The sequence below is a fragment of the Sturnira hondurensis genome, unplaced genomic scaffold (genome assembly GCF_014824575.4).
Source record: "Sturnira hondurensis isolate 20B ecotype Veracruz unplaced genomic scaffold, ASM1482457v3 Scaffold0009719, whole genome shotgun sequence".
Lineage (NCBI taxonomy): Eukaryota > Metazoa > Chordata > Mammalia > Chiroptera > Phyllostomidae > Sturnira > Sturnira hondurensis.
The window spans coordinates 6721421-6735761 of NW_028082350.1; the positions used below are offsets into that span (position 1 = coordinate 6721421).

The window sequence follows — 14341 nt, forward strand, 5'->3', positions numbered from 1 at the left end:
CTGACTAGCCAACATCTGTCTAGGAATGCTTTTTGCAATGTTCTACTGTGTGACTCTTGGCATCGAAAGTACAGCAGGCACTTTCTACATTTGTGATGAATAAAAATACCCAGTTCTAAAATACCACTGGCTTCCCTGGCGAATGTGACTCGCTTCCTTGGGCATCATTCCACACAGTGAAAGGTCGATTCCTGGTTAGGGTGCACACCTCAGCTGCAGTGCTGAGAGTGTGCCACAGAAATCTGATTGATGCTTCTCTCTCACACTAGTGTTCCTCTTTCTCTCCCTCCTTCCCCCTCCCTCTAAAAATAAATAAATAACACCTTAAAAATAAAGTACCATTACTTTCTTGTGATAGGGTAAATATCTCTCTTCATGCAATGCTCTCCCCAAAATTGAAGTAACATTGTATTTTTCCCTCTGAGAGTTGACTAAGGAAAGAAAATCACTTTTTTTTTCAGTGGAGGTGAAAAAATTGTTTCATAAAGTTCATTTGTTGTAAAAGCCATTGCTTAAGAGGGCATGCAGCAAATATAGCTGAGAGATAAATCATGATGTATTTTTTTTTGAGTCCCATGATGTCCATAAAAAGACTTCCTAGTGTCCACGTGGTAAGGCACTTTCAAATTCTGGAAGGACGGCTCCTAATTACATTTGCCTATGAGTCACACCGAGTGGGTCGAATTATTGCTTCTGCTATTGTTCCAGAAACTCCACCACAAGAAAGTTGATGTGAGTTTTCAAAACTAAGCCATTAGTGCTGCTGAACAAAAGGGGGGCTTGATTGCCTACCGTTGAACAGAGACATATTCTGAAGACAAAGGTTGGCGAGGAAGGAAAAAGTCTTTGTTAAGATGTTGCACAAATAGGGGGGTGAGGAAACCCTGACTACAGGCTCCTCTTATCTGCAAAGCACAGAAAAAACCTNGCTATTGTTCCAGAAACTCCACCACAAGAAAGTTGATGTGAGTTTTCAAAACTAAGCCATTCGTGCTGCTGAACAAAAGGGGGGCTTGATTGCCTACCGTCGAACAGAGACATATTCTGAAGACAAAGGTTGGTGAGGAAGGAAAAGTCTTTGTTAAGATGTTGCACAAATAGGGGGGTGAGGAAACCCTGACTACAGGCTCCTCTTATCTGCAAAGCACAGAAAAAACCTGTTTGTTCCCAAAATGACTGAAACCCAAAAGTATGCCCAGAAACCTCGTCCCATCCTTATCAGTGCTTTTCGGAGCTCCAGGGGGACAAACGTCTGGACTTTTGGCCTCAGGGTTTCCTCTGGAGTCTGCACGCAGCCAGCCCGGGCCATTAGGGTCACAACACGGCTTCTCGAGCTGATAGCTTCTGCAGCTGGGGACCGTGGGCCTCTGCCAATCACTACAGCTGGTCACGCAGGATCACCGCTCGTGGGGTTTAGCGCCCGCTGCCTGTTCCCGTGGTGTCCACTGTCCAACAAGTGCTCCAGCCCTCATCTGTTCCATGGAACCCACAGGAAGAGACAGGGCAAGTCTCTGCCTTCCCTCCTTTTAAATCTCCAGGCCCCACCAAGCTTCCACGTGCTCTGGGAGCGTTCCACTCTCCTGTCCATCCCATCCTTTTCCCAGGATAGACTGGCAGGTCTGCACCTCCCCTTGCTGCCCTGTTAACCTCCCTGTCCTCTGGTTTCCCCTTCAGTCAGGAACCCGAACTGGGTGGGAGGGCTTGTTGGTTACCAAACCTTTCACTAGCCTCCTGCATACTCAGCACAATAACTTCCTCTTGCGAGTCTCTGCCCCTGGGACAGGGAATATGTTTTCATGCTCTAGGTCATTTACCTGGGGAATGTAGCCTGTCTCTCCTGCTGCTTGGGGGCCCCTTCCCTCTGCTCCCAGCTCCATGGCAACGTCATTAGGACTGTCTGATGAAGGCCTGCAAAGCAGGGTAGGAGCCTGGGAAAGCCCAAGACTCTCTAAGGTGCCGAAAGTAAGGGCTGAAACACCTGCATACGGGTGGATGGAGGAAGAACAGGGTCATAGGGGATAAATGGAAATAGAAAAACATACAATTGAAATGGGAGGGAGGGGGGAGAATGGGGGGTGGGATGGGATGGGAGTAATAGACAGAAAACTGTACTTGAAAAATAATTAAATAAAAAATTTGGGAAAAAAACACATACAATTGAAAGAATCTTAAAAAATACTGTAACATTAAATTATACACACACACACACGCACACACATTTTTTTTAGCGATAGCTGTTGCTACCCCTGGACAGCTGTGAAACACACAGTTTACGCATGGTCAGACATTGTGCAGACAGGCAGCAACTCAGGCCAATAGAGTCCTAGTTCCGTCTGTTCCTATTCCACCATGGCTTCTTATTTAATTATTTTATCAATTAAAATGTATTTACAGAGAACAAAATGCAAGGCCTGCATAGGGAGCCGTTCCTCATACAGAAAGCATTTGGTTTCTGTAAAATCCAAGGAAACCACTTACTTTCCTTTGCATAAATCATTTTAAACGTGTGGATAATTTGGTGTGAGTTCTCCTCTCACCTGGAACTCTTTCACCTGGAGAGGGCTAGGCATACTCTAATCACGTCAAGATGGTAAATACTGATAACCACTGTCTTACTGGCCACCGGACCCAGCTTCGTAGTCATTAACGTTTTACAATGCTCAAGCACCATAAAGTGGATTGCACCACAGGGATAGATTGCAATCATCATTGCGCAAGTCCCTTTATACAATCCAAGGTATCCCTCCTTTCGGGGAACAGTGTGCAATGCAGAACATACTCCTGAATGTTCCTAATGGAGATTGTGAGCTTGTGATCAAACCTGTAGCACAGCCCGTGCCCTACCTCCGGCCAGGAAGGAGCACAGCCAGAAGTCTAGGCCGGCTGTGGGCTCTCAGGTTCCGGCTTCTGCGTCCTCAGGAAAGGAGAGTTGGCCACTGCCAGGGCCACTACCAGGGCCACTGCCAGGGCTCCCGATGCCCTCTGGAGCAGGGCCACGTCGGAAGCTTTAGTCGCCAATTCACAATCCAAGGGCTGGGGCCAAGGCCATTGCTGGCGCTGGTGGGGCAGAATCTCAAGTCACTTTTTAATTAAAACAATTTTTTGGTACATGAAAATAATTTGGTCAGACTGAAAAGTTAGTTTCTAATGTCATAATTGAACAATTAATCCCAGGCTATCAAGAATGAATGGACTCTTTATTCTTCAAATAATTCACAAAGTCCATATTCTTATGTGAAAATCAAAGGCTCTCACCGACCACTTTAACCTAAATGATGATTATTCTGTTTTGATACCACAGTTGGAATCAAATCAATAGTTAATGATTTAAAAATAAAAAATGATTGATTAAATATTTTTTCTGTGATTTTGGAAGGGGAAAAATGCTCCTATTCTTTTATATTTCCAGAAGTCTAGTTATTTTCTTAAATTAAAAAAAAAACTAAAAATAAATAAAACATAAAATTAAGCCATATAATACACAGACAAATAACATGTTGGTGTTTAGTATATTTTCTATTTTTCTATTATAAATGTAGTGCATCCACCCTTTAGTAGAAGCTTTTGGATATTTCAGCTTTGCATAGTAAAATTATTAATACTTATATATTTTTCCAAACTTACTCAACACAATAACGAAGTGATTGCCTACATCTTTGTGTATTTTGGGGACAGCCACTAATGTTATGATATGGTGTGACATATCTACATAATAAATTTTGTTTCTTAAACATGAATATCATTAAGCAATTAGTCAAATGTATTTATAAATTTATCTGTGCTCTGAAAAATTAAATTGAATACACAAACCCAATGCCAAAAGTCTCTACCCCTCTTTTTTCTTTTTTTGGAAGCAATCCTGCTAGCTGCTGCTTCTTTTTTTTTTCTCAAAAGATATTAGATTTGGTTTTATTGTAGAACACACATATCAGGACAAAGTACTGTACACACAGCTACAAATCATCTTGGGGGATAAAGGTATAAAAAATTAATCAGGCTGCCACGGCTTCAGTTATGAAGTCCCAATTTGTGGATTCAATGCCAGCTGACAAAGGGATTCTGGCCCTCAAAGGAGCTTCTTCTCAGTGGCTGCCCAGATTTCTGCAGCCTCAGCCTGGGCCTCTGTGACCAGGGCTTCTGTGGAAGCAGCATGCAGCCTGGGGCCTGGGAGCTCCCTGTTTGCAGCAGGTCTGGTTTTGGGCTTCAGTGGTCCAGGATACATCCTAGGCAGACATTTATGCAGTGTATGGAGAAGGCACCATGACTGGTCAAACGTGTCAAAGGTAGTTTGCGAAGTTTCGTGCTGAAGATTTCTCACTGGGCAACGCACCAGGGTCAGGCAGACCAGTTGAAGTTGACAGGGATCAAATCAAGATATCACTGTATTCTGCCACAAATGATGTGCTCCTGTGTAAAATGTGCACCTACTTTTTTGGCTCAAATTTTCAGAAAAAGTATCTTTAGTTTTCATTTAAGTTCATTAATTTATATTTAGAAACAAAACTGATTATCATATTTCCGGGTATAATTTTGCATACAGATATTGTTATTTCTTTGTAAGGTTACCCTTTTAACACACAATCATAAATAAAAGTAATGAAAACATGTATATATTTAGTATACATACATATGAATTAGTACTACCCATATAGAATGAGCATCTTTATTTTTCCCTAAAAATTTTGGGCAAAAACATGCAGCAATTGAGAACAATCAATATTGTACCATACAGGAGATAGTTGACATATTCAAAATATCCAAATCAGTAACATTATTGGTGAAAACAAAAAACATGTATTTTATATGGCAAAAAACCCACTAATGTTTTGGCTAAGTCAGTATCACAGTTTGTTTATCCATATTGGTTGCTTCCAATTTCAGGCAGTTATGAATAAAGCTAACATAATAATTCATGAGCAAATTATGTGTGGCGATAAGACCTCTACTCATTTGTTAGAGATTCCTAGAACCACTGCGTTATACAGTCAGGCAAAGTTATCTTTGTAAGAAACTACCAGCCTGTCTCAAAGGGCAACTGTCACATCCTCAGGGCAATGAACGACGGTTCCTGCTGCTCCTCGTCCTTGCTAGAAATTGCTGTTACCAGTGGTTTTAGATTTTAGTCCTGCTCATAGATGTGTAGTGCTATCTCATTGTTTCAATTTATAATTCACTCAGGATATGTGGTGTTGGACATCTTTTTATTTACTCATATGCCATCGGCATGTTTTTGTGAGATATTTATTCCAGTGATTTGCCCATTTTTAAACTGGATTGTTTGTTTTCATATTAAGTCTTAAGAGTTCTTTGTGTATTTTGGATACAAGTTCTCTATCACATAGGTATTTTGCAAATAAATTCTCCCAGTTTTTATCTTACCTAATCTTAACGGTATTTTTTTTGTGTTTGTCCCAGAACAGTTTTTTTTTTTTTTCATTTCAAAGAGGTCTGGCTTACCAATTTTGCCTTTCATGGATCATGCTTTTGGTGTTGTATCAGAATTTGTATTGCCAATCCAAAGTTACTTAGATTATCTCCTATTTTAGCTTCCAGAAGTTTTATAGTTTTGTGTTGCACGTTTAAGTTTATGGTCCATTTTGAGTTAGTTTTGTAAAGGTCATAGCATTTTTTTACTATAACATATTCTTGTTTATCCTCTTTTACTATGAACTGTAAGAACACATGAACTACTCCCTGCTTTAAATCATATCCCAAATACAAACCCCTGTGTCTAGAATCAGTAAGTAGTTTTTAAATGAATACATAGGAGAAATAATAGCACCTATATGAGTTAATTCTATAGCTATGCTGTCTTTATTCCTAATTGTTTAGTTGGCTTATTTAATTCTCACACTTTGAAGTACCTTGACAAACAGATCATACTATAAGAAAGGCATCCTCACCCTGGCCAGTGTGGCTCAGTTGGTTGGGCACTGACCTACAGACAGAAAGGTGGGGGTTCGATTCCTGTCAGGGCATGTGCTGCAGGTTTGGTCCTCAGTCCGGGGGAGTGCAATAAGGACTGATCAGTGTTTCCCTCTCGTATCCATGTTTCTCCCCCTCTCTTTCTCCCTCCTTTACTCTCTCTTTGGAATCAATCTGAAAAAGGACATTGTTAAAGAAGAAATATTTGAAATGCTATAAATAATTTAACTCCAAGCATCACAGTATTTTTCCTTTGTGGAACACAGGAGTAAAGAAATGTGCAGCAAATTGCAAAGAGTAACAATTGAAATAGACCAGACATTTGCAATTATGTTCATAATGTGAAAATATCCAGAAATTTTTCTCAAATAGGAAGGATAAAATGATAATGAAAAATAAATAAATATAAAAACTACATTTAAATTCCAAAACAACAGAAAAAATACAGGTAAAAACACAGTTTTGAATGGAGGGTATCATCCATTATCTGCATATTTAAGGTATATGTTGCTTACATTTTTTAAAAAATAAAGATTTGTGGCAAATTTTACACATACAATATGCTCAAACAAGCTCCACCACAAATATTTTAAACTATCCATGTATACCTATCTTTGGCCCTGACAGTGATACGTTACACATTTAAAGGATTAGCAGTTTCCTATATAAAAAGATATGTGTCTCAACATGTAAGCCCAGTATTTTTTATACGAAGATACAGAATTTAAGCTGTTCCAATAGAAATACCTTACACTTTGATGATATCATAAAATTGGGTCCAGAAAGCACTGTTAGGATGCTCTTCGTAATTTAAACAGGACTTATGTAATTGCAAATGCTTCAGAATGAGACGGCAGGGACCATTTAGTGGGGTGATGCAGCAGTATATGGGAGTGAAGGCACTGCACAGCCATCCTGCCTGGAACTGATCTGTAGTAAAATCTGTGTGGAGTTAAACGTAGAAGAAATTTATTTTTGAAATCTGAAAGCAACTAATAATATAATGAAAATTTTAAAATTGTCTTAGGATAAAAGGTATTCTGAAAAGGTATATATTTAAACACTAATTCAAAGTCCTACTATTAGTTTGGATATTAAGTATATGCTAAGGAGAAAGCATTTATTCAATTTTACATTTCACCTTGTTAGATTGACACATTCAATGTATTTATGGTCAGCCTAAAGTAATATTATATTTTGAAGTAGGAAAAGAGTTGAAGATAAAGATATTTTTCAGAACTACTTACATTTATTCATAAAGTTACAGGAATTTTACATTTTCAGAAGCTTCTAATGAACATGAAGGATTGCTCATTTTAAAATAATTATTTTTTAATTTAAGTCATGTTATTGTTGCTCAGTTACCGTTGTCCATATTTTCTCCCCACCCCACCCTGCCCCCCCCCTCCAAACCCACCTTCATCCTTTGCTTCAACACTCCCCCTTGGATTTCAGGATCTACTATGAAGACCATTTTTTTGCTTAGTTTTTTATTTAATTATTGTTCAAGTACAGTTTTCTGTCTTTTACTCCCATCCCAGCCCACCCCTCCAGTGCTCCCCATCTCCCTCCCATTTCCACTCCCCCTTAGTTTTTGTCCATATGTCCTTTATACTTGTTCCTGTGAATCCTTCTCCTTTTCTCCTGAAATTCTCTCACCCTTCCCCTCTGGTCCCTGTCTGCCTGTTCTGTATTTCAGTGTCTTTGGTTAGTGTCTTTCAGTGTCTTTGCTTGTTTGTTTTGTTGAGGACACTTTTTTAAAAAAGAAATTTTCTTCTGAAGTTAGTTTTATATACTTGAATTTTTCAGTTCAAAAAATGTAATAGCCTAAACCACATTTAGGACAGTGTTTTTATTTTTTTATTTTAAAAATATTAGAGATATTCATGATTTTTTTTTACTTAAAATCAAGATATAGACTCCTATGTGTGTGTGTGTGTGTGTGTGTGTGTGTGTGTGTTTGGTAAGCCCTAACTTTTCAACTCAAGAAAAGAAATGTTAATAAAATATTGGTAAACCATATAATATCTAGAAAATAGTAGATCTTTTTAAAATATTTTATTTATTTATTTTTAGAGAGAGGGCAAGGGAAGGAGAAAGAGAGGGAGAGAAATACCAATGTGTAGTTGCCTCTCATGTGGCCTCCACCAGGGACCCAGCCCACAACCCAGACATGTGCCCTGACTGGGATTCCAACTGCTGACCCTGTGGTTCATAGCTTACACTCAATCTACTGAGCTATACCAGCCAGGACATATTTATTTAACTTTATAAAGAAAATATCTATACCACTTGGGAGGCTAGAGTATAAAATTGTTCAGGGTCCAAGAAATTTAACCTTTTAAAATTAATTTATTCCTTGTATGTTTGTATTTTTATGAAAGTGATTTCTATATTGAAGTCACTCAATAAATGCATTTTTATTTTCTAAGTAAATACATCACATCAATAACATTAAAATATTTATTATCTTTTGACATGACTATTCTGCTTCCAGTATTATTGTTACAAATATGGAAGGATATTCGTTTGTAGTTTGTGAAAACTGAATAAGTATACATGTCTGTGGATAGTGAGATGACTAAATATATCGTGGCACTTGTATATTTTGCAATATTTTTTCCTGTTAAAATGAGTTAGAGCTATAGTTACTGAGCTGTACAGAAATAATAATACCTTGTTGAACAAGAAGATAAAAATATGTGAAGTATATGATTCTCTTTCACAACAAAAGAGAACACATACGAACATGTCCACATTTATACATGCATGTGAATGTATAAACTTACTGTATAAATAAATCATAATCATGTTGAGTCTTACTTTTGAGTATCAAATGTATGCTGTGTAAATATTTGAATAGTTTTGTTTAAATTCCTCCTATTGGTGGTAATTACCAGAAAGCAAAAGTTCTTAAAGTATAACACATTTGTGGAAGTGTTACCAAACAAGGGTCCGAGGGGGGGGCAATACTTGGCCCACCGAGGGATGCCAAAAACTACTTCAGAAAACAGGGGCCCCTCCCAAGGACGATACACTAATATCTATTGGGCTCTTCTGTCCGCCGCCAATTGGAAAGACATCTCTCAATGCCAGAGATTTGTGAAAAGGAAACAAAATGTTTATTTAATGCTATTCAGGCCTAATGCCTTCCTTAAAATATTAAAGGCTTTAAGGGTATACACCTACACACACACACACACATACAGCACTCCCTTCTCCCACTGTCCCTACTCTGGGTACCGTAAACCAGGAAAAGAGCACCAGTCTGTTTTTTTCAGGTTGCTGGCACTGTGAGCTGTGTCGCCTGCCTGTCCAGGCAGGATCTCCAATTAATCCAAAGTCGTGTGGCACCTTTCACTGGCAAGAGTTCTTTGTACCAAGTTCCAGTCAAAGTCTCTCCCGCTTTCCANGCTAGAGTATAAAATTGTTCAGGGTCCAAGAAATTTAACCTTTTAAAATTAATTTATTCCTTGTATGTTTGTATTTTTATGAAAGTGATTTCTATATTGAAGTCACTCAATAAATGCATTTTTATTTTCTAAGTAAATACATCACATCAATAACATTAAAATATTTATTATCTTTTGACATGACTATTCTGCTTCCAGTATTATTGTTACAAATATGGAAGGATATTCGTTTGTAGTTTGTGAAAACTGAATAAGTATACATGTCTGTGGATAGTGAGATGACTAAATATATCGTGGCACTTGTATATTTTGCAATATTTTTTCCTGTTAAAATGAGTTAGAGCTATAGTTACTGAGCTGTACAGAAATAATAATACCTTGTTGAACAAGAAGATAAAAATATGTGAAGTATATGATTCTCTTTCACAACAAAAGAGAACACATACGAACATGTGCACATTTATACATGTATGTGAATGTATAAACTTACTGTATAAATAAATATTTAGGCTACATAATCATGTTGAGTCTTACTTTTGAGTATCAAATGTATGCTGTGTAAATATTTGAATAGTTTTGTTTAATTTCCTCCTATTGGTGGTAATTACCAGAAAGCAAAAGTTCTTAAAGTATAACACATTTGTAGAAGTGTTACCAAACAAGGGTCCGAGGGGGGGGCAATACTTGGCCCACCGAGGGATGCCAAAAACTACTTCAGAAAACAGGGACCCTTCCCAAGGACGGTATACTAATATCTATTGGGCTCTTCTGTCCGCCGCCAATTGGAAAGACATCTCTCAATGCCAGAGATTTGTGAAAAGGAAACAAAAATGTTTATTTAATGCTATTCAGGCCTAATGCCTTCCTTAAAATATTAAAGTCTTTAAGGGTATACACCTACACACACACACACACACACACACACACACACACACACAGCGCTCCCTTCTCCCACTGTCCCAACTCCGGGTACCGTAAATCAGGAAAAGAGCACCAGTCTGTTTTTTTCAGGTTGCTGGCACGTGAGCTGTGTCGCCTGCCTGTCCAGGCAGGATCTCCAATTAATCCAAAGTCGTGTGGCACCTTTCACTGGCAAGAGTTCTTTGTACCAAGTTCCAGTCAAAGTCTCTCCCGCTTTCCACGCCACTCAGCCAAAGGGAGCGTCCCAAAGCCACGTGGGCCTCTTCTACCAAAGCTGCACTCCACCAAAAGTGCGCATCTTTCTTCTTCACCTGGCCGCAGGGATCTCCATTCTGGCAAAGCTACGTGGTTTTCCCTTTCACCTGGCCAACAGGGGGTCTGCACCCTGCTGACACCCATGTGGCTCTCTCTCCTAATGGCTACAGGGGGTCCTCACTCTGCTGAAACCTCGTGTCTCTCTCCCTAATGGCTGCCGTGTCTGGGTTTAAATCCCCTGGTGCCCATCTTCCTCTGTACCCCTATTTCCGACTCCTCCCACGATCAGTTGCACCTGCCAGTATTTCTGTATTATTATAAGTTTACTGGGCTGCCATTGTTAGTCTGGGCAGGTATGGTCCCATGTCCTAGAGCCAATCTCCTCCAAGCCCCCACGCAGGCGCTGTAACTCAGGGGATCTGCCCCCCAGTCACATCTTGGGGGGAAGTGACTTCATTCCCCTAGCTCCAAGCATGGCCACAGCCATTTAACATATCCAAGTGACCCGCCAAAGGTTATAGATATGTTAAATGACCAGGCCATGGATCAGCTGCAGGGCTGTGGCTTTACAAAACAGCCCTGCATGTTCCTGGTCTATGTGTCCCTTCCCCCAACTCACACCTGTGGGGGGGAAGGGGTGAGGACACCTTATACGTCTCTCCAATATTTCTATACGCTTTGAGTTCTGGACACTATTCCAAATCTTCCCTCCCCACCCCCTTTGGCTGCACCCTGTATCAGAAGGAAAAGGGATCATACATAAATCTAGCCCCAGAATCTCATCTGTGTTTTGCCGTATTAATTAGCGGTATCAGATAATCACTGCTTCGGGAGAACAAAGTCCTCAGAGTAGTAGCTCTAAGATAAATACGGCCAAAGGCCTCCAGAAAAGTGTGCCACGTGGTCCCAGTTATTTCTTCTGGGCTGTTGTACACTTACTCCTTCTTTTAAATATACATCACTCACATATCTGAGGAGCAGAAATTCTGAATCTTTTTCAGCTCATCTGTTTGCTGCCAGCCCCACTGTGCCTCTGGCCAGTGCCAAACCCTTGCCTACTCTTCTTCAGGTGGACCATCTAGAGGTTCTGCATTCATTTCTTCTCAAATGTGGTTTGAGCCCTTATTTTATAACGCATGCTCCACTTTCCAGTTTTGACATTTTTCTGAATGCGTCTCCATAAAAACTGAGAAACCACCCTCCAGGTGTCTTCTGCCAAAACCAGCCTGAGGTAGTGTTTTCACCCCTCTCTCGCTAACTCTACTATCACCAAGGGAAATGTAATCATAAAACTGCTGGATTATCGAGGTTTTACATCCACAAACAATTCTGTGTATTATTGACCGTCTTAGGCCATGACCTTCCCATCCTGTGCTGAGAGGCACAGCTTAAACATTTGGTTTGAACTTGGGGTTTTACACTTTCTCCATCTAGAGTGGACTTGGCGGATGTGGTCCCACATAATGAGTGCACAAAATAGGAACAGGGACGCTAAACAACCCTCACCTCTGCATCTGAAGGAGAAATTTTATTTTCAATCAGTGTGTTTCATCTTTAATCAAGCAATTTCCAAAAATACTGAAAAACACACATCTTAAAATATAGCCCAGAGACATTGCAATCCTCTTTCACATTAATGGTAGTTGTTTTATAATAATCTGTATCGAAGCAATTGGCCATAATCAATGTATGTGTGTGCTTGGCTCTTTTGTTTGCAAAAACAAACCTCAGTCATAATAGATAACACTTTTGTTACTTTCTCTAACATTTTTGATAGAGAAATATATGTGTAATGTCACGGAGGCTGAGCTGCGGTAGCCCCTTGGCCACATGTAATGTCGAGAACTTAAATACAGCTAGTTTGAGTTGACGTGTGCTATAAGTAATAAACATTTTTTAAAAATAACAAAGAAATATAAAATATCCTAATAAATTTCATGTTGATTACATCTGATACAATTATATTGATATAATTGATTATATTTATCGATAATGTTAAGTAAATAGGTTAAATATAAGTGAACTATATTATTAAAATAAATGTTGTTTCTATTTACTTAGCATCGTTAAAAATTGAAAGTATGTATGTGACTTTCTACATATTTCTGGCTCAGAGCTCCTTTGGAGGATAATACTTTCAAAGTCCATAGATAGTGCATAAAACCCATGACACTTGGAAGGTTTAAGGCAGATTTAGACTGAGAATAACTGCATCAGTTAATAAATCCTTCCTCTAATGTTCCACTATTGCTGTCTGTCTGGTTCTGTTTGTCAGACTACTATCAACTGTCCCCTACATCCTCGAAGTTTTCCTTTCCCTCTGCCTTGGTGAATTCACACAGTATTCCTCCGTTATATATTTCTACATAATTATGGAAAATCGTAATCCCTGTTTCTGCTTTAATATCTGACCTCACTGACATTTTGGAGCACTTGATTTTTTTTAATTTTAAGTTTCCAAGAAAAGAAAGTTGCAATGATTGATATAACAACATTTTCTAATGAGGGAAACTTCCAAAGTCATGGACACTTGATGTGTTAAGATTTAATGAGAAGTGTGGTAACCTTGTTTGACTTAATTATGACTAGTGGCACTGCAGTTTCCACAGCCTTAGACACAGCTTAAGAAAGTTAGACACACCACATTTGTATACACTGTATTATCCTGATATACCCTATTAGATCTAAAATCTTACACATATACAATATTGCTATGTAACACATTAATTGAGACAGTAAGAAAAGAGACAGTGAAAGATAAATAGGAATATAGAAACAGAGACAGAGAAAAAGGGTGTGTGAAAAAGCATTGATACTTGTTCATTTATTCAAATATAAAATACCTAATTGGACTGTCCTTAATAAAAATACAGGAATACTGTGGATTATTTTTATTTGTGAAGGAAAATCTAGTAAATATAATATTCACAGCTAATATGAATGACATTTTCTTCTAGACCCTTTAAATATGCTATTTATTTTATATATTATCTTGAAAAAATCTAATGATTCTTGTGTTTCACTAAGGAACATAATCAGATCAATTGAATATGTATAAATTTCTATGACTGTCCATAGACCTAAAGCAGAATTTGACTATGAAACAATTTTTTTTCATATACCATACTTCCCAAGTATGTTAACCCAAACTGAACCAGAGATTTCTTTTTAAAGATAATAGGAAGTGAAATGATTGGTCTTATACATTTATGTTAAAACATACTTTATTAAATGTTTATTAGTGTTATGGAACATCTTCAGTTGACTGAATATGTGTTGATTTTATTGACAAATTGCTAATTTCTTTAAATTCCTTTAATCCATTAATTGTATCTCTTCAATTTCACTGTATTAAGTTTAGTATTTGGACATTATATTATTAGCCTTTTTTTTCAGAAAGTAACTCTGATTCTTATTGTATTGTAAAACCAGGTTATAGAACTCAAAAATACACTTTTAATGACTTTTTAAAACTTTATTTAATCTACTATAAATTATTTATTATTCTATCTTTAAAATTCAATAATGCAATATATTTTAGCAGTGTGAGATGTTATACTCCAAATTAATATTGTGATTTTAAGGTCTTAGATTATTTTAATTAACTCCCTGAGGAAGTAAATAATTTAAAAGAATCTTTATACTCCTAATAGATTTTAAAGAAAAATAATAAAACCTTACCATTGGTTAAGTTCGGAAATTTCTTGTGTGTAAAATACTTAGTAATGAGAATCTCAGCGGTACATCAGAATCTTTTGTAGCTATACCAAGTGATCATTCAAGAAACACACTCTTTCATATATCTTAAACAGGTATTTTAATTTTTA

The 14341-nt window shown here is 38.0% G+C and overlaps 1 pseudogene; it reads right to left on the bottom strand.

The window, feature by feature from the left end:
• Window positions 1-457: 457 nt before the first annotated feature.
• On the bottom strand, window positions 458-5480 carry LOC118994696 (graves disease carrier protein-like; annotated as a pseudogene).
• Between the last annotated feature and the right edge of the window lie 8861 nt (window positions 5481-14341).